Source organism: Trachurus trachurus (assembly GCF_905171665.1).
Source record: "Trachurus trachurus genome assembly, chromosome: 6".
Classification (NCBI taxonomy): Eukaryota; Metazoa; Chordata; class Actinopteri; order Carangiformes; family Carangidae; genus Trachurus; species Trachurus trachurus.
Window position 1 is genome coordinate 840038 of NC_139897.1, and position 24470 is coordinate 864507.

General features: G+C 42.8%; 1 protein-coding gene across 1 annotated transcript in view; it reads right to left on the bottom strand.

The window, feature by feature from the left end:
* LOC310987838 (neuronal cell adhesion molecule-like) overlaps positions 1-24470 on the bottom strand; it is a 91678-nt gene that overhangs the window by 30991 nt on the left and 36217 nt on the right. The window contains exon 2 of the mRNA XM_083974292.1: positions 19318-19390. The gene's annotated coding sequence lies outside the window, so the exon portion shown is untranslated. The remainder of the gene's footprint in view (positions 1-19317; positions 19391-24470) is intronic.

Here is a 24470-nt window from a genome sequence, read left to right on the forward strand (position 1 = left end):
CACTGTGAACAAATCTAACAAAAAAAAACTATAGTAATTTGAAAATTAAAGGGATAGTTCACCCAAAATTCAAATTCAAGGTCCGCGCAGCAGTATTTGTCCATATAATGGTTGTCAATGGATACCAACTTTCTTCGTCCAAAAAGACACACCAAAAAACATCCAAATACCTCCATACTGCTCGTCTGTAATGTCCCTCTTGTATTGAAGCCCCGACATGAGAAATTGTTCCGCTGGTCAGTGCAAATCACGCGAGATTTGCACTGACACAGGAAGAGCAGTGAACCGAGACACTGGGAGCTTCCGCTACAAACAAGCTTAAATATAGACTTATTAAAAAAATTTCGGAACAATTTCTCATGTCGGGGCTTCAATACAAGAGGGACATTACAGACGAGCAGTATGAAGGTATTTGGATGTTTTTTGGTGTGTCTTTTTGGACGAAGAAAGTTGGTATCCATTGACAACCATTATATGGACAAATACTGCTGTGCGGACCCCCCCCCCCCCCCGTAAGTCAGAGAAGGAACAGAGGACTCTGAAAATTCTCACAGCTCTTAATCAACATGAGGGTGAGTAGATAATGAGTGAAATTTGAATTTTGGGTGAACTATCCCTTTAACATTTATATAAATAGATGAAGTACGGCCTGAACTTGGCAATGCACAGTCTCAGGCCTGTGACAGTGAGAGAATAAATGTGTTAATTATACATTTTACGGTGAATCCCCAAACGCCTGATGATTCTTATCTGGAAAGGAGCCAGCTCTTCATTCAGGATTCATTTCCCAATTTAATGAGGTGTAGCAGCTCAGCACCAGCCGGTCAGCATGTGCGTGTCTTTGTGTGCGTACTGTATATGTGCGCTGGTATTTGTTTGTTTGTGGGCACTATAATTATCCCTCTGAGCTGCAGTGATACAGGCCAAGCCCTCACATCCCTCTCAAGTGAGGGGCTCTAAAGACAATGAACCAGCCACTGGGGCTTTAAACTCCTCACATCCTGAGTGAATGGTGATCATAAAAATGATGAGAAATAGCCCCCATTTCAACCTATTCATGTAAAGATGTGGAGAATTCATGTTCTGAATTCTAAGACCTTCACTTTAGCTATAAGGCAAAAGCTTGCATAATGAATACACTTAAAGCTTCAAGTTAAAGAAGCCCTGCATCTTAAAGAAGCAGCTGCGATTCAAAGCCCACATCTTATGCAGAATACAATTCTTCGCGGGGACGCACAATCAGAAGATATTCATCACTATTGTTGGGCCCTCCTATATGCATCTTGTGCTGACAGAACTGGGAAAGCCAAAGTCAATAAAGCTCATTTCAGTGCAGGCTGCTGAGGCCAAGATAAAACCAGGGCTGTGTTTGGGGTGCTGTGCCAGGAGCTGTCAGGCGGCGGATAAAAATCGAACAGTAAATGGTCTCTTAGAGAGAAACACGACAGGTTGGGAAGGACACTTCCAGTGATGATTTTTAGCTATTTTTCAAAACAGATGTGGTCAAGAGGATAATAAACTGAGGTGCTGTCTCACAGAAAACTCAATACAATAGTGACTAAAGACACTGCCTCATGAAGACAACTTCAAGTGTACTTACTGGACCGTAAAGTGATTTTACCAGGGAAAGCTCCAGCTCCTTAAACCTGCATCAACTGATTTCTTTGTGCCACACGAGGGCAGCGGATACAAATTGTACAAACATACATTACATTCTCACCCCCCGCTGGTTGTACGCAAAATATGTTGTTTTAATTATCGCCTGTTTTCTCAATTGAGCCACGTCTGGGCTGATTGGTGGATAACGAAATCTATAAAACCAACAGGGATCCCAGCCAAGAGACTCTCCGCGGTTTTCCAGCCACAGCTGTGGTAGCCGTGTCCAGGGTTTTGGTTTCTTTGTTTTGACTGATGGATCATTTGATCTCTGCTTAGAGCTGGATTTAGAGGGAAGACACCAAATCCTATGAGCCATTGTGGGCGGGTCTTGTGTCTTCACTTCTTGTGTTGTTTTCTCTTTTTGTTGTTGTGTTGCCGGGTAGTCAGTCAAACTTCTTGTTTGGGGAAAATATATTTATATTTTTCATTCCAAGGTTCTGGCTCAGTTTCGTATGTTTGGAATTTCAATTTTACTGAAAAATCTGTCAGATCACATATCCCCATGATTTAAAGGGATAGTTCAACATTTTTGGCCAATTGGCCCAATCCCGGCCTATAGTTTTAAGAGTAGCTTCGTTACCTTTAATTGTCGGTGCAAGCTATTTTTAGAACGGCGGAGCAGAGCCACGAGCTGCTCAGAGCTACGCTACGGAGGCTCATGGAATTTCTTGGTTTCCCTCATCAAACTCATCAAATACACAATCCAACAACTCCAAAATGCTCTCGTGGAGAAGTTGTGACCTTGATATTCACCGTGCTATGAGATAATAACAGAACATTACGAGTCCACGAGAGCGTTTTGGAGTTGTTGGATTGTGTATTTCATTAAAGGTACAATTAAATTAAAGGTAACAAACCTACTCCTGCAATGGGCCAATTTGCCAAAATGTTGAACTATCCCTTTAAGTAGATCAACAGAACATTGACTCGTCTTTTAGCTCTGTTTTTGGTCTCCACCCATCCTGAGGGAAGCATCTGACTCTTTAGCTACTAACTATTCACCAGCTAGTTGCCAAGTGTCTCCACCATGACGCATAGTGATGTGTTTTTGCTTTCATTCAATCAAGCCTTGATTAAACTGCATTAGTGTGACAAAATAAATTCACTCAACTTACTAATGATTTTCCAGTGGTTCAGAAATGGCTGTTTGAAATGGGTGGAATTAACAAACCTGAAACACAATAGTGCAGTTAGCTATGATACTAAAGAATTGTATTAAAAGAGGCCGACGTGAGCGAAATCACTGTTAAGGACCTTTAAATGCCAGTACACAAGCTGACTAGTTGCATTTCTGCAGAGGCAAACAATGTCAGCACAGTGAAAAGCTGTGACGTTAATTACTGTCTCTACAACTACATGAGACCACCTTCACTCAGGACTTGCCGCTATTCTCTCCGCTCATTTTGTCCGTGGAGAAAACACTCAGCACTTGTGTAAAAGCTGCATTGAGCTGTCTGGCCTCTCATTCAGCCAGCCTCTTCAATTACTCCATTGTCATTTTCCCATGGCCAGCTACTTCGCCATCCCAAAACTAATTGGTTTTGTGCACATGTCGGAGACGTAACACATGGGCAAAGACACATTCATGCACACTGGCTACGGAACGTGTGGGTCAGGACACGTCTCAGCACACAGATGGAGCTGACAGGGGCACGAGCACCGAGCACCGAAACACTCCAGTAGCATTCAGCGCTGCAGGAGGAAAAAAAGAGCCCCACTGAATCTCCCTTACAGCATCAGATAATACTACACCATATGCTTTATGCTAACCACTACAAAAGATATTGTCTCTGCCAAACAATAGTGATGCAACACTGCAACACGAAGAGAATGGCTGCTGTTGCATCAGTGGCGTACAGTTTTCACATCTATGATGAAAGACAAATCTCTCATGCAGGCACCCTAATTAACTCCTATAATCAGTGCTATTGATGGCTCAGGCAATCAGGGGTTTGTGAGCCTCGGTATGGCCTTAATGGAGCAGCGGGGATCCCCTGCAGACGGTTGAAAAGTGGGGGTATAATGATGAGAATGGGCTCAGCACTCAGGAAGGTGGTGATGAGAAAACGGATACGGTTGGAGGGGTTTATTTTTCGGAGGCTGCCGGCTTCTCCCACTGCAGCTCAGGATGTCTCTGCCTGCCATTCACACCCTGGGCTGCATCCCATTTCTCTGTGCCATTAAACAGCTACGGGGGGAGGGGAGGGGGAGTGTGAGGGTTGCTTCCGAAGGCTCTGCTGTAGGAGACAGAGGAGCGGAGCAGTCCTTCAGGCAAAGTTTTCGAAAGTCACAATCGTACAGGATTTGAGCATTAAACAGAGTTATCACTAATAGTCCTCCAGTGTCCTCTGCTTAAAACAAAAGCTGAGAGAAACATCCAGCAGCTGTCTTTAATTGCTTTATGGATTCACAGCTAATGTAGTGGACAGGCATTAGCAACGAACTATCGCATTATGTATGAGGTTGAATGTTCACTGGCTTTGACTAATACCTCTCACAGTTCTATTATCTGCAGCTACAGGATCACAATGGAAATTCTGCGCGCCGGCATCAGCGTGCGTTTCCCATAATCTTCTCATTAGCTTTTATAATTGGGGATCGTATGCAAATAATTGGTGTGGTTAACATATGAATTGGGGTCCTGTTGTTCGGAAAGACCCCACAGTTCAAAAACACTTTGTCCTTTCCATGCGCACTGTACAATACCAGACAACAAAGTGAGGATCTTTGATTCATCTCCTCCACTGTAAATGTGTTGTTGTTTATATCCTCTTTTCTCTTGTCTGATAAATACTGCAAGCTCCAATTACTGAATACATGACTCATATTATTTACACATCTAAGCTTTGTCTATTGACATTTACTGAAAACAAACCCTCATCTGTGACAGACTCAAGAGGTCCAGAGTTTACATGTAGTAGACCTAAAATCTAAATTGGGCTTAGAGATGACATGTTTTTTGGTCTGAGTTACAAACTAGCAGTGTGGAGTTTAAAAAAAACATGGGAATTCACCAGGCAGGAGGAGTCTGTTGAATAAGTGTTAACAAGTTGCACTGGGAAATTGGAGGCTCTGGTGTTGTTGGATCTTGATCCACAATAGGAAATACAAGTCACGATGTGTCTTGTCTCTGCTGGAACATTTTAACAGAAGTTTTTCAAAACTGTCTGAGTTAAGTCGGTAAAACTTTATGAAAGTTCAGTATCACAGCTCTGTATCCCTTTAAATATGCGTCGCTCTGTTTCCGATATACCCAGCTATCATTCCACCATAGCTTTTAATGCAAATCGGCATCAGCTACTAATGCAACGTGTCCGGCAATTTGTTTGGTCCTCCTCCTTTCACATTGGCATTCAATAAGCTTCCTCCCCGTGCACGCCAAAAACACTCTGGGATTTTGCTTTCTGTCCCCTCTGCCCAAATGCTAATCACCGCCGGCGCCGGCACTTCTGAGGGGAGGGAGGGGGGGTCTTTTTAGCATGCAGATGGAAGCAGCACATCAAGATGAGATACAAGTGTTACGGAGGAAATCCCAGCCCTGTTCAATCTGAATGGAACTGAAAGGTGTTTTGCTTTCATCTCATCACATCACCGCAACCAGCTAAATATAACATAGTGTATAGTCGGTGAGACACATCTTCAACGCATTGGTATGGGTGCATGAAAGCCTTTCTCTCTCCTTAGGATAATTGCTGGTGGCAAATTGGAGGTATTTCGATTTCTCCACAGCCTCGCGATGTAGTAACTGTTTAAACCATTAATTAATAAAGTAGCAATGGCAGCGAGGTTGCAGGAAGTTAAGTCTCCAAAGTACATTTGTACACTTTGTCTGACACCTGACTTGTACAGTGGCTCATTACTGGAGAATTAAGGGAGCTGGGAGGAGCGTCTCTAAAAAGCATTCATTAAAATGAGATCAGGAGAGGAAGCACAGGGATGAATGAGCAACTGTAGATATGAACTTGACCTTTATTTGATAGCTGATCCCCACACTGTAATTACTGCTTAAGAGAGGATGCTTCAATATCCTCTAGCAGTGCTGCATGTGTGTGTGTGTGTGTGTGTGTGTGTGTGTGTGTGTGTGTGTGTGTGTGTGTGTGTGTGTGTGTGTGTGTGTGTGTGTGTGTGTGTGTGTGTGTGTGTGTGTGTGTGAATTCATACTCCATTACATTCATTTGCATATGCATCTTCCTTGTTTATACGAGTTCACAGTGGATGGGTCAGTGTAGGATGTCACACACTTTGAGGATGGATCTTGAGAGCGCTCGCCCCGGCCACATGAGAGTGCTATGGGTGAGGCCATTCATATGCTGAGCAGAGGTTCATTATCATGAGCAAATGCAGGAAGAGTGGGAGGAATGCATGCCGACTGGCTTTCTGAATAGCTAAAAGGACTCTCAAAATCCCTGGCATACAACATCACAAGACACACTTTAGCTACAGAAACATAACAGCTTTGAGAAAGTAATCAACATAAAACCAATCTGCGGTGGGAGGACAAGCAAATCCTTTGAGACAGCAGACAGAAACCTTCATGCATGTGTGGAAACAGAGACAAATGCTGTTCTTATAGTTATACAATATAAGCCATCAGGCCTCATAGTTTAGCAAATGAAAGAAAATGTTTTATTGCTAAATATAGGGACTCTCCAATAGACTTTCAAGCAGAGCGGACCCACTCAAAATTGCTCTCTAAAAGGGCACTCTGTATCCATGGCAATCTCCCCGGAGCTTTCAGATCTCCATGCTGACAAAAAGATGTCAACCCTCTCATCAAACACCGGCATATAGACAAAAAAAAAAGCAGAGGGACAAAGATGCCCAGACCCATTTGTCATCTCATAAGTAACCTTGGAGAGAAACTGTACGCTTGACATCTGCTCGGCTTTAAAAAACGTCTCAACCTCCTACAAGCTCAACAAAAGAGGTATGATCACAATCTCAGTTTGCCACCGTGTCTGCACCGGATGGCTTACTCCACGTGTGAAGGGGTCTCTCAAGATGGGGCCAATATGTGGAGTTTACTTTAAGCTTAGTGGTGCAACAAAAAGAGTCTGCGTGAGACAGGCAGTGCAGGAAATTTTCACCTCAAGCACACAAAAACCAGCAGCCGCGATGTTTTTGCACCAAATGAATCCCCGTGGGCCATGTAAGCCAAGGTAACGCACAGAAACAGTGTTTATATGTGATTGCTCCCAGTCAACAGTTAATGCAACCGGGTCTTTCTAGAAAAGCGCTGCTCTATAATACACACTCTACTGGTGGAATTTGAATTGTGCTGATACAGTACAGGCAGGCACGGAGCGATGGGTCATTTAGAGCTATGTGCACTTTGTATGGTACCATTCAGTCTAGCAAAATCTGCCGACAACATCAGATAACAAAGCGTGAACACTGACTGTGCAGTGGAACAATCTGTTACCACTGCTTGTTACCAGAAAGTAGCAGGTGGACGGAGGCATCGAGGTCGAGTCCATGTCAGAACTCCCAATCATGGGATTCATTCACTGTGAGCGAAATGTTACATAAATCAAACTAGACAATCTCTTAATCACACACTGATTAAAAGAACATGCTAAATTGAGACAAGACCTTCAGTCTACAGCCAAACTAGTGAGCTGGATGCTAACATCAGCATGCTGCAAATGAGATAAAACTTTATCCTCCATTTGCATTAGATGGAAATTTGTCTTTGACAACAAAAATATAGAGAAAATACACAAAAGCCAATGTTGATGTTAGCATGTTTGCTCACTATATGTGTTTAGCATGCTAGCATTAAAGCTGTACAGAAAAGAAAATTGAATTTGAGCCCACTGTGGGTTCTAACATTAGTGTAATAACTCATCTATCAGACGATGTAGCCCAAAGTTTGTGCAAAATTCTATTTTTGATTAAATCCGGGATGAAAGTGTGGTATTTTTTTTCCGCATTGGATAATGCAGGCGCACGGATTATGCATCACGTTGCTCACGATTCATCAGCCACTGATATTGGAGCCATCATCCGTCAATCAAATCGTCTGAGACACACACACACCGAGCCCCAAACATTGAATATCCCGCCCACTCGATAATGACCAATCAAATTTGTTTTCCTTACTCGGGTAAACTCGTGCAGCAACTCGTGGAAACTCGGCGCGTCAAACAGGACAAACAGCCATTTCTGAACACCTTTAACATTTCGGTGAGGCTCTTGGGGATGTCATCAGTTTTGCAACTTGGTCATTGGTCATTGTTGGACAAACTCACATGGTACTTTGAAACATTTCACCACAAAACTATAAATATGAACTTCGGTGGTGAAAAGTGAGAGAAGTTAGAGGGTTAAAATATGCTTATTGGATACATGACCAGGAACTGGAGTCTTTGGGAGGTAATAGTCCCGCATCGGGCAGCCCTTTCCTGCATGTCATTCCCCCTCTCTGCCACCCCCTTTCCTGTCTATCTCTACTGTGTGCTATCAATAAAAGGTAAAAAGCCAAAAAATATACTTAAAAAAAAAAACATTTCCATCTCTTCGTCCATGCTGTTAACATGGCTAAAAAAAGAGCACATCGTACTGCTCCTGCAACATCAGATAAGAAGGCGTGCAGACTTGAGTGTGTGGCGCAACAATTTGTTGCCACTGTGTTACTCGAACATGTAATTTAGCAGTGAGAAAGTAGCGGTGAGAAAATCCCCGGCAGGTGGACAGAGGCAGAGGGGTCTAGTGTTATTGAGTGCCACCTCCACATTCACAACGTACCACAATGGGCCTCTCCTGCCGCTCCTCCTCCTCCTCCTCCTCCTCCTCCAGCCCCTTCCACTCCACCCCACCTGTGTCTGTGAAAGGTCAGCGCAGAGGAGGGTCCTCACCCCCTCCCTGAACCCACAGCTCCCACTCCACAATCATCCCCAACACTGGAGCCCAGTGCCAGGAAACGCAATCAAAGAGGGGCTTCAGAGGGCTCCAGACCTCTCAAAACCCTCCATTGTCTCCAGAAGGCTTCCCCACACCGTGGCCGGTCTATATGTAACACTGTAAGAGGAGTTGCTCATTACTGCCCGTCCCCGGTTCCACTTTGTCTCCTTTGTGCAGCTGACAGAAGAATCCAGTTGCCATAGCCTGGCCAATAAAAGAGAGTGTAGTTACGTAAAAAAAAAAAAAAAAAAGAAGAAAAAAAGAAAAGAAAAGAAAAAGAAAGAAAGTAAATGAGAAAAGGGATTTATTTGTAGGAGTGGATGATGTGAAGACACATATGTTGCGTGTTGTGTTGGTGGAGTTGTTGGTCTGGCGTGAAGGCGACGCGTAATGCATAACTGTCACCTGAGAAATGGGTCTTTAATGGCATCTGTTTAAAATTTGCCATTCATCCCACGAGTTAGTGAGTATTGACTGATAGACACACCGCACCACAATGTGTGTGAATGTCAGAGCAATCCATTATCACATAAAGGAAGCACTATGTAGTAGCCCTCTCTCTCTCCCTCAGCCCCTCCTCAGCTCTATTCACATACTGCAGGTGAATACAAATCATTTCCCCTCCGCTGCTCTCCAAAAGGACTCACCATCCAATTTCAGACATAGAGGACACAAACAATAGTCCTTTCAAAGTGTGAGAAAATCAAATCAAGGCCTTTTTTTTTTTAAATGGAAGACGCAATCAGGAGTTAACCCTTCCAAGATGTTAAACTCGGAAAACAGAAAATTTGTTTTTATCTTTCTCTCACAAAGACTCAATTGATCTATTTTTAACTTAAGTTTACACAATGGAAGTTCAATATTGATTAATGTGTTGCTTTTGATCGGGACAATGATGGCAGTACATCCTGTGTATCAGTGCCACAGGTTGAGAAGCCTGTAAGGAGGAGATGTTTCTGTTTCCTGTCAGGATCCTACCTGTGTGATTGTGCAGATGCATGCAGAGTAGACTGCATCGTTACAGTAATTAATCACACATCCAATAGTCAATTTTTCATATCATGCAAACTAACTGTCATACATCTTGTTATTGCTTTCTACTCAGTAACAGTCTTGTCCAAGAGAAGCTGGATAAACAACTCAGCATGATCAGGCGTTTCCATTCTGATGACTGACTAATTGATTCACTGACTTATCATCCCGGCCCTTGATTGGAGTTTGTAAGATATTTCCATCACTTGCATTTTCACTGAAAGCTATCAAAGCAGTTGTTGTTAAACTGGACACATGATGCCATTTACTTTTGCTCATTGTCTATGAAACGTGTCTAAGCTTTTACAATGGTTTTCCATTAGTCATACTTAAGTTGTCTGTCATTGTTTTTGTTGAGAAATGAAAAAATAAAAGCAACACATCTTTGTGAAGCCAGCAGATGCTCCATAAATGATTTACAACAATGAATTCACTCATTTAAATTGTTGAGATTTATAATGACTAATGGTCAACCCTACTTTGAAGTGACATTTTCTTTCCGGCTGAGTATTTGAGACATTTTATATTCACTCTGGTGTACACAGAGGCAGTGACTATGAATGATTAATCAATAATCAAATTAGACATCAATTAATGTTCTCAAAGTTGACTATTAAATTGACTAATTGTTTCTATTGTATGTAACATCACTGAGTGACACATTACAAGTTGCAATTAATATCTGCACACACTTCTGTTCTCCAAAACTGGCCGATATGAAGACTGACTCTTACAGAGTATAATTACACTAACCCATGCAGAGGATATAGACCTTGCTGCAGTCGGCCCCAGTTCGAATCCCGCAGCGGGCGGCTCTTTACTGTATTTCATTCCCCCTCTGTCTGCCTCCACATTTCCTGTCTCTCTCAACTGTACTATCGAATAAAGCAAAAAAAACAAAACAAAAAGAAACTTAAAAAAAAACACAACACAACACATGCAGAAAATATGCTGAATGTGAGAATAATGTGTGTGCCACCCGGGCCGATCAAACACTCTCTTTTAGCCAAGTCTCAATGAGCTTTGATTACACTGGCCTGAGCTATGGCCACTCTTTTCCTCGACTCTGGTTTTCATATGCTAAACTCAACAAACAACTCATGGGGAAGTGAACAATTCATCAAAGATGGCCCTGAGCGAACCCCTCTGACTGCATTCTAATCAAAGAGTGGCGCTGTGGATTTTCATTATAAATCTTTGTCGTCCAAAGACTTTTGATGGAATTTGATCTAATTAAGTTCTTAGACTGAGAAATGTGTAATATTTTGTCAAAAAAACATGAAAAAACAGAGAGACAACATCTCCCTTAAGCGAATGGAAATATTTTTTTGTTGAGAAGTAATTGGATGACCCCGTTTTATTTGAAGCACTGTTTTTAATGAAATGAAAAAGGGGGAATTTCTAAGATTAAAGAATACAATGAAAAGCCCCTGGTGGTGACTGACTGATAGCGTGCTGGCACTTCATCAAGGCTTAGAGTGAGCATGTTTCTATCTGTCTCATGGGTCCAGATGACTGAAATGTAAGCTAATGAGTATTAATGATACTAATGAAGCTTACAGTAGCTTACTCATAGAGGAAGATCCTTCATGAGCTGTAACACTCTCCTCACAAGTTCAGTTGAGGATGTGAAGTGAAGACACAGCAGAGACTCAACGCAGGGAAAAATAAGGTTTTCTGGTGCTACAGTTTAGAGATTTTCCCGATTCCATCCATCATTTGGAGAGTTTGAGTATGTTTGGAGTGGGTTTGGTACTTTTTACCCAGAGGGCGATGCAGCACAGACAAAACAGTGCTCCATCCTTACACATCGCCTGGCCCCATCAGAAATAATGGCCCAGACAAGAACTGCTCCATCAGCCCTCATTTGTCAAACGGTGATTCCGGAGGAAGCATCGCTCCCATTTAACACTAACAGTCCGCCTGGCTTCCGCTAACAGCCTCTGTCCTGTGTCTGCGTTTGACGGGATGAGACCGGTCGCTAATGCGGGAGAAGTGTTGGCTGAGTGCTGGATAATGCCTGTGTAGTGGAGCTGCTGGGTTTTCTTTTTTCTAAACTGCGTCAGTCTCTCAGTGCAGGCACAGAAAAGGTCAGCGGCGGGAGCTGATAACGGGCCGGCTGGACCCGGAGAGCTTGACTCGCCTCTGGGGAAGGAGACCATGGGGTGTTTCTGTTTGTTTGTGTCCCTCAGGGTCGAACATGACAGAGGAATGAATTACTACTTTAACAGATAATGGCCCCACTATCTGTGCAGGGACCACCTCGCCCTCCACTGTCTACATATGAAGAATGGATAGTGAGTGTGCATTTTATGGTCTCTTGTACTGTACATGTAGCATAAATGTTAAACAGTGTTTCAGTTAATACTTGTTCTGGTAACACTTGACCTTCCTGATGCTGCAGCTGATGCAGTACCTGAGTTTCTGCATCACAAATCCCAACCTCTGGATACCAACAACACAACACAACACAACACAAGAAAAGACGTTTAGAAAAAGGCCAAACCTTTCTCACTAAAATGCTATCTTAAAGTGAAATTTTTGGACAATTTCACACTGTCAATTTCACAAACCAAATCAAAAAATACTTCAGTCAAAACGTCTGTGCTTGCCTGTCCTGCAATAAAAATGTGTCAAAGGGATCGTGAGTGTGCCGTCTTTTCCTCCCCTTTTCAGTTTGCTGCTGTAGTCGTGCACCTCCTTAAGTTGCTCGCTTCTCCCTCTTTTTTTCACAAACCAAATCACACACAACCTGATAAATACATAGACCACAAATTTGAAGACACATTTAAGGCCAGCTCTTGGTGTATGAGCAACACATTTTGCTCTTGATTCATTTTTTTTTTTTTTTTTACTAGCAAACAATGTTCAAAACAATATGGTAATCATTTGCTGTGGCCTATTAGCAAATATAGAACCAGAAAAAAAATGTAGTTGTATTTAGTTTATCATCTCTACGTGCCTTGATTTTAAAACCTTTAACACCCAGACCAGTTGTTTTCATTTCCCCTGGCTGATCAAACACCACATCTTGTGGTGGAAGCTAAAAAAAAAAATGGTAAGAAGTTTGGAAGTTATACAGTTGGCTGTGTGGACATTCTGTGTAATGACATTACAGTCAGTGCCATATAAATCACATGTCAATTTAATTACACACACAACAGATTTTGGCTGATGTGTGGCATCAATGTTGGTTTTAAGGGCTCCAAGTTGGAGCTACTGCTTTTAATTAAAGTAAAAGCCTGTAATAAAAATCAAAGCCCCGACATTTGTAATTGTATGTTGGCATCGGAACCTTGGAACTCACAGGTTACAGGTCTCAATAATGACATTAATAATGGCTCCTTTCTATTTAAGCATCTAAATAGCTACTCCATGATAGGCAGTCATCAAGCACGACTTGACACATAAGTGGAATAAAACACGAATGTTATTAACTACACTCATGTCTTTCTGCTATGAAATGTCAAAATGTCACGATGAAAAAAAACATTAGGGATGATAAAGATGGACATTCTCCTCCTTAGATGCAACAATAGTAAGAGGAAAAGGTCAATAAAGCACAGTCTACATGCCCACACATCCCTGTAGAGTGGTCTAAATAGGCAGAATAAATTAAAACACCTGTGGAGATGTACCAATGTGACAGAGAGGCTTTCAATTATCCTGAACATTAAAATTCATAAAGGCCAAATCTAAAGATACTTAATGTGGGAATGGAAAGGATATAGATCCAATGCTGCTAGTCTGCTTTCACACTCAATCCAACACCAACGATATGAATGAATAAAGATGGATACGTTTGTCTTTGATTCAGTAATTCAGTATCCAATGGTGTGGGAATGAAACAGAACAAACAGATTGGTAGATGGAGGCTTGATGTAATTTACCCAGCAGTAGAAACCCACCGACAGAAGCCCGTAAACAGCCGGCTGCTCCGGTCTGCTCTCACCTTTCATATTTAGTCATTCCTTTGCTCTCTCTATCTCCCTCTCTTTCTCAGAGGGGAGAGATTTCTCATTAGAATTGGCTTAGATGCAGGTGAGCGAGGGGTTACATCTAAATTCAGCCATTTGTATTCCACCACAACACCCGGGGAGTCGGCTGTTTGTATTGATGAGCAGATAGACTTGGCCTTGGACCAGGACCTGCACCTAACAGCCACATAAATCATTTGGTTTCTTAGAGGCCCTTCCAAACAGACAGATCCCACCAGCTTATGACGGCGCGAGGACAATCTTCTGTGTCCTGAAGCCGCGTCAATACTAAACACACCTTTGGAAACAATCCGCAGTGTGAAAATGGATTAGCTTTTTTCCAAGTCAAAAGGATTAAATAAAAATACCTTTAACCACACTGAATTTCTCAGATACAATGTTCGCTGGAAAAAATAACATATTTTCCCTTAAGGTGGTAACATGGTCTGGATTTTAATCGCATGTGTGGCCACTGTGAGCATTATTTCCTTTACTACTTGCTCACTGTCTAAATAGCCTGAAGAGAAAAACCACTCAGGGCAAGTGGACTACAAGGTCTTATCTTGCTCTTGTTTTGGAAAATATTATATTCCTGTCAGGGCGGTCAAGTATTCTGTCGGAACATCTTTTTTTTCTGCAGCTGAAGTGAGAAACAGCTACTTAAATATTATGCGTGGAGGGTACGAGCAACATCTTGGAAACAAGAAGTGGAGCACTCTATTGAAGGAAAAGCTTGACATTTTGGAAAATATGCTTTTTTGAAAACCGGATCACAAAATGAAGCTATAGAGCTAGAAAACTGGGAGCTCGGGAGCTTTTCTTACTGTAGTTGATATTTATCATAGAGCACTGGAGGTCTTGGAAATGCTAGATCTTGATGCCTTTGGGTAGTTATCATCAATGTGCTACAGTAACATAGGTTTAGTTGAGGTTCAGCACAGAGTTATACGCTAGCTAGAGCTATTTCTTTGACAGAGCCAAGCTAGTCATATCCCTCTGCCTACAGTCCATGTTGAAACACCCACCTGCACCCAATGCATCCGGGGCCCATTGGCCTGACTAGTTGGTTAAAGCTAATTTCATATCTGGCATTATATAAACCAATAAAAATAAACAACAACGGGAATGAGGTTGTTCTTCAAAATGTCATATTTCTCACTAAGAGCAAGGACTTTACTCTTTACAAAGGCAGAGGGCAGTTATAATTAGCCTAACTACAGAAATGGTGAACATGAGACAGTTAACCAACATTGTAATAGTTATGGAAGTTGTAGAACTTTTATAAACTGTCTTTTTAGGGTCACTGTATAAAGACGTTGATTAAAATCTTTGAATTACATGTACATAGTTGCTATGTTTATCTTTAGCTTAAAGCAGAAGTAAGCGAGCCGGTGGTTTTGGCTAACTTCCTGTCAGCAGATGGAGTTAGCAGTCCCCGCCCTCGTCCCTATGTCACCACATTCACGCGCATCCCTTGGCTGCACACACAGAGAGGACCGCCCCTTTATGCCGTTCTCTCTCCTCATTGGATAAAGGTTGTAGGATACAAGGAAAGTTTTCTCCTCGGCTTACAGCAGAGCAGAGTGACTGACAGACCCGTGTTTCAGACCAAACACTCTATAGAAGTGATTGCTGTCGGAAGATACAACTATTTAAGACTTATATAAACACATACATTCCGCTTACTTCTGCTTTAAGTTAGCTTTACTTAGCATGAACTGCTAAATTCATATACATCAGGTGGTCTGACTCAGTCACTGCGATATGGCTCTGTGGAGCAGCAGTGAAATAAGGAGACTGCAGTGCAAACTGCTGTTTAAAAATGACATTATAATATTAATTGAGTCATTGCAATGAGAAACAGGTACATACAGGGTGATGGAAAAACTGCATTCAGCTTTACAAATGAGAAATATATCGAGGCTGGGCCGGATAATTGCACAGACAGGACGAGTGGTGAAGGTAGATCGAGGCCTAGAGGAAGGTTGTCCAGGTGAGGGAAGGAGGAAGGAGATGGGGAGAGACAGAGACACCAGATATAAAAGAGTGTCTCCTCTCTCCTACTCTTCAGGCTGTCTGCTCAACAGTTAGCGAGTCAGATTTGCATGAAGCCGACTTTCCTCCACAAACCCTGGGAGATGGAGCAGGGGAGCAGAAGCCCCTCAGGACTGGCCTCGCAACCTCTTTCACATCACTCAGACTCTTTCTCTCTCTCTGTGTCTTTGTATCCATCTATTCATCCTGTTTGTTTATTCATGTCTTTCTTTCTGACACTTAGCTGCTTCTCCTGGCACCTCCCTATGTCTCTGTGTGCTATAGAACCACACAGACGCTGAAAAACACACACACATGCGCCCATGCAGTCGCATCCACGCACGGCCTCTTTCTCACACGCAGCAGCTCTTAAACGTAACGCGCACAGGCAGGAGTGTTGACACAGGGAACCGTCGGAGAATCGTCAAGACACGTATCAAAGAGACACCTAAAGAGAAATATCCCGACGCGCTCATCTGAGACGACGTGCGCAGCCCAGGGCCCCGCTGTGTGTGTACGAATCCCTCTACTCATCTGCAAACTCGTCTGATCTCAGAACTGCTGCTGCGCAATATCACTACGTTATAAGCACGTACATATGAGAGGCTCCTGTTTCACTCGTTCAGGTGCTTTCACATTAATGGAATAGAGGTACTTATGAGAGAGTGAGTGGCTCACAGTGCAGCATTCAGCACCACAAGTTACAGCCATTTTAACACATGACCATGAAACATCATTTGACAAATTCATAGAGAAATTCTGGTTTGTGAAAAATATTTGGAATAGGAACATTTTGATTATTGCAAAAACTGATACTGATTACTTTTAACGGTACTTCAAAGTATTTCTGTGACATGACAGGAAATGAGGAAATGATATTCTGATCCACACAGGCAGACACAGTCCAACTGCAGACTTTCGCCTCCTCATACTAAATATTTGGTTGCAAATCCTTTGACTGGCTGAAATCTAAGACTCACAGACATCAGTAGAGGGCTGGCGTCGGCCCCGGCTCTGTTCTGCCAGGACTCTGCTGCAGCCATCTGCACTTCTTGCATGTGTCAGGGGATTTTTCATCTTTAGCCTGGACTCCAGCGAGTGAAACACATGATTAGCTGGTCTGAGGTCAGCTGACAGAATTGGACAATAAAGAGTTGGGTACTAAAACGCCTCTTTAGCCAATTCTGTGTTTTGTTCGACTATTGGGGCAATAAAAGGAGATAAGAGCCCTACTGAATGTGCTGTTTGCTATATGCACTTAACGGGAGTGAACACAAACAGCTGCCCTTAAAACTGATCATCAGCACTTTAAAGGGATGGTTCATTTTGGCAAATTGGCCCATTGCCATAATCCCTATAGTTATAGCAGTAGGTTCATTACCTTTATTTGTCGGTGCAAACTATTTTTAGAACGGCGGAGCAGAGCCGCGAGCTGCTCAGAGCTACGCTACGGAGGCTAATTGGTTTCCCTCATCAAACTCATCAAATACACAATCCAACAACTCCAAAACGCTTTCATGGACAAGTTGTGACCTGCACAATCACCACGCTATGAGATAATAACAGAACGTTACGAAACAGAGCCGTTTTCGAGGTAAATACAGAGACTGCTTGCTGAAAAACTGTCCCTGAACGCAACGCGCATCAGCGGTTTTGCATGAATTTACCTCTAAAACAGCTCTGTCTCGTAACGTTCTATTATTATCTCATAGCGTGGTGATTGTGCAGCTCACAACTTGTCCACGACAGCATTTTGGAGTTGTTGGATTGTGTATTTGATGAGTTTGATGAGGGAAACCAAGAAATTCCCTTAGCCTCCATAGCATAGCTCTGAGCAGCCTGCCGCTCTGCTCCACCGTTCTAAAAATAGCTTGCACCGACAATTAAAGGTAACGAACCTACTGCTATGACTATAGCGATTATGGCAATGGGCCAATTTGCCAAAATGTTGAACTATCCCTTTAACCTCATAGTTTTCACTTCAGGGTGCCAGAATGGAGTCAAAGAGAGAGAAAATGCTTCCATTCATAAATACTCGGTGACTGCACTGTATAAGAAAAGATCACATTATGTAATTCCGTCTCAGAGATTTACAGTCACACGTATAGAACTATTTCTGGAGAGGCAGAGCTCAGATTGGGTGATACTCTATATTTTTTTTCATCCTCCCCCACCAAGCATCAAAACACACAAACAATAATAGCACACTCCCTGACGGCCACGTGAGAGAAACCAGTCAAAGACAGCAGTGTGGAGGTAAACAGAAACCTCTGCAGAGCTTCTATTGAAGGGCCTGGGACCTGAATGCTGCTGCTCACAATGGACGCTTCACGCCTCAGTGTGTTTCAAACCACCAATGCGGTCTGCAGCTCCTAAGTGTGGCCCTCTATGACTCGGGCCCATTGAAAACTGTGGACTCAGCCTCTCTCTGGCGGACAGGCGCACACATTCACAACAACAACCCACACTCACTGCCACGGCACGGCTATGACAAGAGAGAAACAGGAAGAATGAGGCAAACAAGATTGACAGATGGGCACAGGCGAAAGCGAAAGATTGAAGCAGGCACACAAATGGATGAACTGAGAGTGAGATAGAAAGAATGAGAGGGAGAGAAAGAGAGAAATCCCCCCCCCCTCCGTATCGCCTAAAATAAAACAAGCGTAGCGCCGACAGCAGAGGCAGATGAGCTCCGAGCCGTCAGAGTCCCTTAACTCTCCTCTCTGCTGTGAGAGCAGCCTCCCCGGCCCGGCCCGGCGTGCAGCACGGCGAGGTGGGATCCTTTCTTCACACTCGGCTGGGCGGTGGACACACATCACACCGTGTCACCTCCACTCACGGGGCATTAGATCAACTCCCCGCTGAATCACAGACACACACTCAGCCCCGCAGAATGAGGGGATGAACTAGAGGTTACAGAGGGTCATTTTCAAAATGAGCTGCGAGTCAATTCTCTGGGCTCTAATGCACATGGAGACAAGGGAGACCTACTTCAGCTCTTAATTGTCCAAACTGCCATTAGGGGAACTTTTCTATCTGTGCGAGGCTCCATTACGACACATTATGTGTCAATAAGAGCGGCACTAGGCACAGTTTAGGCTCTGAGTGCCGTTTTGTGATTTCTGAGTATTGACGCCCACTGTCACAGCAGTGGGCAAGGCGAGAGAGAGAGTGTGTTACCTTGACAACCATACGCATCAAACAGATAGTTGGACACCAGCGTACAGTGTTCTGTTTTTCATTCCCTGCCAAAAGCTGGCTGCCAGAATGGATGCCGACACAAAAACACACTTTGCCAGAGGAACAAATGCCAGTCAAGCAAGCGGTGACCTTTGCCTTCCAGTCGGAACAAAAGTAGAGACGCCACAATGGAGATCGGAGGAGAAAAGAAGTCGCAGCGGCAGGAAAGGTTCGGTTGTTGTTGAGGGACTTTGGAGGTCTGCAGAGAGTGTTAATATTAATACATTCACACTCTGGCTGTATCACAGATGAAGATATTTGGACTGGAGAGACTTGCCAAGCATGGCAAACAGACTGACACTTGTGTGCGTTCACATCCTACGGGAGGAAAATTCCTTGTTTGATTCTGAAAGGCCCGGAAGTTCATACTGTTTTGGAAAAAAAAATCGTGTTGCTGGTGGAGATGATCTGAAGAGAGTTGGGGGAAAAGGAATCAGACAACCAGGCTGGAGCAGAAATGTTTCTATCTTACCAGAGAAAGCCCTCGTTCCTCCTCCTCCCTGGCTGCTCGCCTTGTTGCTTCTTCCTCTGTGGCTGTCTTCAGTCTGGTTAAACAAAAAATGGAATAACAAATTTTAGTATTCATAATTTAGATTTTCCCTCCTCTCCCTTTGTGGCAACCACCAGGACTTTAAAAACCAAGATAGGAAAATCCAGTGGTTCTTAATAAGGTTTCTGGGGAGAAAGTTTTGCAAAGCGATGCATTTTTTTTTTTTTTTCCGACATCCAGTGCATCAATTTAACTACACAATGGGCCCACTGCTCTGTGTTTGGGTTTATTATAAGCTGCTGAAATCCTCTTCATACAGGAGGTCTCCTGCTCTGCCACAGCCACACCACAGGTTGGCTGCCTCAGCACCAGGACGCTCCCACATTAAACCTCTTCTTCTCATCAAAAGACCAGCGTCGGGGAAGCAGGGATTCCTTTCTCTCTCTCTAAAGCGTAATCATCATCTGTGAGTGTGTTGGTTCTGTGGGAAATACACTTTAAACACTTCCAACAGTGACAAGTCTTGGTGGTGAAAAGAAAGCAAACACCCAAGCTGTGTAAACCAGAGTGTGGACAAGGATTTTCAGAGGCAGGAGTGTGTAATCCAAACTGATAGACACTAAAGCCTGTGGCTGAAAACTGGTGAGAGAGACATGTCTCCTCCTATGTCTCTCCTCTTGTCTTGTCTTATCTCCTTTATCTCTTCCTTTATCTCTCTTCTCTGTCCTCCTCTCCTTCTACCTGCAGCCATCCTCGCTCCTGTCCTCTGCTCTCACCCTCTTCCCTTTCACCTCGTCTCCTCTTTTGTCTTTCCTCTGATCTTCAGTCATCTTCATTTCCCTCCTCTCTCCTCACTCGTTCTGTCTTATCTCCTGCTTTCTAACCTGCCATGACCAATCCCCTTTTCTCCTCTTCTCTCCTCTCTCATTTCATCTCCTTTCTTCTCTCCTATCTCCAAATTTTTCCAGCATTAAGGTCAGAACCCTGTGTGAGCGGTGAAAATATGCAGAAAGTCACGCTACATTTCAACAGCTGTTTGTCTTGACATCGCTTCAAAGTTGCATTGTGATTTCCCTCTCTGTTCTCTCACATGACAACTTTAAATAATATGGCGACATTAAAGTCTGAGATAAACTGCCCTGCCCTCTTGTTTTTATCTCCTCTCATCATCATCTCACACCAGCTCCCTTCTCTTTATTACCCTCCTGTTCTTTCCTACCTGTTTAAGACATTTTCACATTAAGATGAGGACGCTCCATAAAGATCTCAGAAAGTGAAAGATGCTTGTTTTTGTCTCAAAAATGCTTCTTGAACACGATGAACGAGACACATCTTTGCACCAATCAGGAGAATCTGGGACTGAAACCACGAGCCAGAAAAGACTGAGACGTCCTACACTATTCTGTCTTTGTCTTTTCTCTCCTTTCTCTCCAACCACGTCCTCTCATCCTCATCATCCTCTACTCCCTCACACTCTTCATCCTTAAGATCAAAAGCCGATGTAGATGTGGGCTATGCTATCAACCACAGTCAGGCATGTCAAATTAAAGGTTTATAGCCTACTAACCTACTACCCTGGCACCAAAGAACACCCTCTTTTACTTTTTTCCCCCTTTACTCGAGTCACGCGTATTCATATTGACATATTTTATCTAATTTCAAATGACAACTGGTGACAACTCCTGGCTCTGATCATGTAAATGTGTTGGATAGCTGCCCTGTTCTGATCTGTCACACCCTCTTCTTTAATCCCCTCCTCTCTAATCACATCCTCCTCTCCTCACATCACCTTTCCTCCTCCTGCCTACGTCTTTAACTGCCAAATGTCTTTGTTTTGCTCGACTCTTTGTTTTCTTGCAACCCGGTCCTCTCTTCTAATCTCCTCCCTTCTCTTTCATCGCAGAGTTTCTCAGCTTTAAGGTGGAGAGCCCCCCCGCAGACAGCCGCACACAGTTTATATGCAGTGTTTTCAATTGGGAAAATGATTTTTGAGATTCATCTCCCAACATTTTTTGGGGCGATAAAAAAAATATGTTTCATGTGACTTTCCTCAGCTGTTCTTTTCTCTTTTCATTTGTTCTTTTTCTTTCCTGTTTTGTTCAGCTCTTCTTTGTTTAATAGCCAAACTAACCCCCTCTCCTCAGACGCTGTCACAACCAACACAGACACACCAATCGGCAGTGATGGACAAAATGATTGAAGAAGCCAATCCAATTTATTTCTAGCCAAGGCCTATCGACTTCAGTCTGCTGCTGTAAATAATAGTGTGGAAACCCCATTGAGAGGGGCCACTGTTTCCATTCAGTTAAATATGAACACAGCTGTCACTACACAGGCACAATTGTGAACTATTGGTTGGCATTAATTTTGTTTCACACAATCACATGTTTTTGTTCTTTTTGGGTTTTTTTGTTGAGTCTATTATCACCTATGATTCAGGTTATTTCTAGCTAAATCTACGCTATTTACGTCAAGCTATTCTAATTCACAGATTTGAAAAACCTTGACACCTGTATCTTCAGTAGCTTATTACCTCTTACACACTGTTACAACCAAATCTGATGTTCACACACCTCTGAATTCGAAAAGGAACCTGACCCAGATTTGAAAAACCACTGAAATACAGCATCGCATTATATTACTGCTGACACCTTACCTGAGCACAGACAGCACAGCTATCATCTTGTTCAGCTCTTGCAGTTCAACCTTATATAATTTCTGCCTCACTGTGCACTTACTAGATAGCTGCGAAACAGCTGATTACGGCCAAGATCTATGAATAAAACACAACAAAATGACCTTTTCCACATCCTGTGTGAATGGGCAGAAGGCTGATCCCATCAAACGCAGCCTCACCCCATGACATTGAGCCAGACATCCCACCAGCCCCACCTCTGCCCTTAGACACCACAGAGTCGGGGCTGAGCTCCGTCCAGATCTGCTGCCATGGTGATAAGCATAGGAACGGAGGGCCAAGACTGAAAATAGCCGGAGATGGGATGCCGGCAGTCGGCAGTGAGCAGAAGTACAAAACGCCTCACAGCGAGAGACCCACGGTGCCCTCAATACCTCAGGGAGCTCTCTCGTGCCACGAGTGCTGCTCAACAGAAAAGACAGCTGAATCTTTGATGGACGTACAGCAGCTTTTCACCACAAACAAAAGAGCCAAAGGCAAATAATCTGACACGATGATCTTGAAACATAAAGCTGCTCTTATCAATAATTTTAGGTACAATAAATCAGTAACATCACGACTGTGTGATAAGGATAAACTCACAGACAACCTTGTTACCCTGTTCAGTTTTTAGCATCTTTTAGCGCTTTTGTTTTCGTTTTACTGTTTCACTGTTGTAAACCATATGTGGAAAGGCTCTGACAAACCTATTGTGCATTGCCTGCCAATTACAAAATGGGCAGCTAGCTGGTGAATGTAGCGGTGTAGCAGTTAGCAGCTTAAGCACTTGATGTTTCAATCAGGAGTTGGTGGAGACCCAAACAGAGCTAAAAGACACATTAAAATTTATCAGGTGAACAAGGCCCCAAATGAAGTGCTAATACAGCTCCATGTTTGTATGTGTGTTTGTTGTAGATATATGGTTCATATTTGTGTTTACAGCTTGTTGCGCCAAAAAAGTAACAGCAATAGAACAAGCTGTAAAAAGCTATATGTTTACTGTAAAAAATAAATTAAAATTGCATTACTAATGAGGATTCTTGGCTTGGTTGTTTTTACCAAACAAGCTGAACATCAAAATAAATTTAATGTATAAACATTTAAAGGGACGAGGAGTTTTGGATTTCCACCACCACTAATAATAACAAAATAAAGATAGAGACAAAACGATATATTTATCGAAAATGGAGCCATTAACAAGTGTGGGTAACGTAGATTCATCCACATTAATATGAGACTTTTTTATTGTCGCAGAATTTTTTGTTCTGCCGATGGAGAAACTACTCGTTGTCCCTTTAATACTATGAATATGCTAAATAAACACAAACATGTCTTTTCATTTGTGAGCCATACACTGAAAAACACTTGAAGTCACTTAATTGTAACGCAGCAGCCTCCAAGGACATAATATATGTTTCTGTTTGTCACATCATGCAAATGTGACACGTGCTTCCATGTTGAGTAAAGTAAGATGTCCACAGGCTGAATAAGCACTGCTCACTGCGGATGATAGCAGGTAGTGAGGTGTCACATGTTTCTGTAATGACAGTCTGTTGGTTTTCTCCTCCAGGCTCTGTTGTTTTGATGTGTGTGCCCACCTGTGTGTGTGTGTTATGTGTGTGTCATCAGACCGGGGAAGGGGGCTCAGCCTGTGGGTTTAATTTTAGACTCTTTGCTAATGAGAGGCAGAGCGTGGCTGTGGACGATACCGCTTTCCCGATGAAGCATCATTACCACCAAAGACGGGAGAAATAATTAGAGCCGCAACACTTTTTTTTTCCCTCCATATGATGAATTTACATAAGGGGACGTGGCTCGCAGAGACAGAGATCAGCCATTAAACTCAAGACAAGCTGCGATTCAGCAGAATAAACAGCAGAGTAAAGATGATATGTTGATGTTGCAAGTGCTGGAAAAGTACAAACTATCCATGAAAATGTTCATAGCAAAGCTTAATGTCTCACTTGAGAAAAAAAGTCTGCTCAGGAAATTTTGAACCACACTGCAAGGAACATCCTCACACCTTCACCGACACCTTCACAGACAGAGCCAGTCAAAATCACATGGATTTGCCATTTAGGAGAAATTGTGAGGATCTTAAGATCGAGTGATGATTATACCTCACCAGTCAATCTGCAGATTCTATTTCCTAAAGTTATTTATCTATCAATCGATGTTAAACAGTGAAAAACATACATTAATAAATAAATATACGAAACAACAGCAGCCTAACCTAAAAACATTAAAGTTAAGTAGAAAATATCTAAACTGAAAAGCTTACATTTGGTGAAAAATTAAATATCAGAATAGTTTTTGGATCAATTTACTTATATACTCATCAACAACTGCATCACCATTGTTTAGCCTATAATCAACGGGTTGTTATGTTTGATGAGCGGTCAATGACTCTAACAACAGTAAAACCTGTGATGTTTTTGAAGTGGCTCAGAAGCATCCAGGA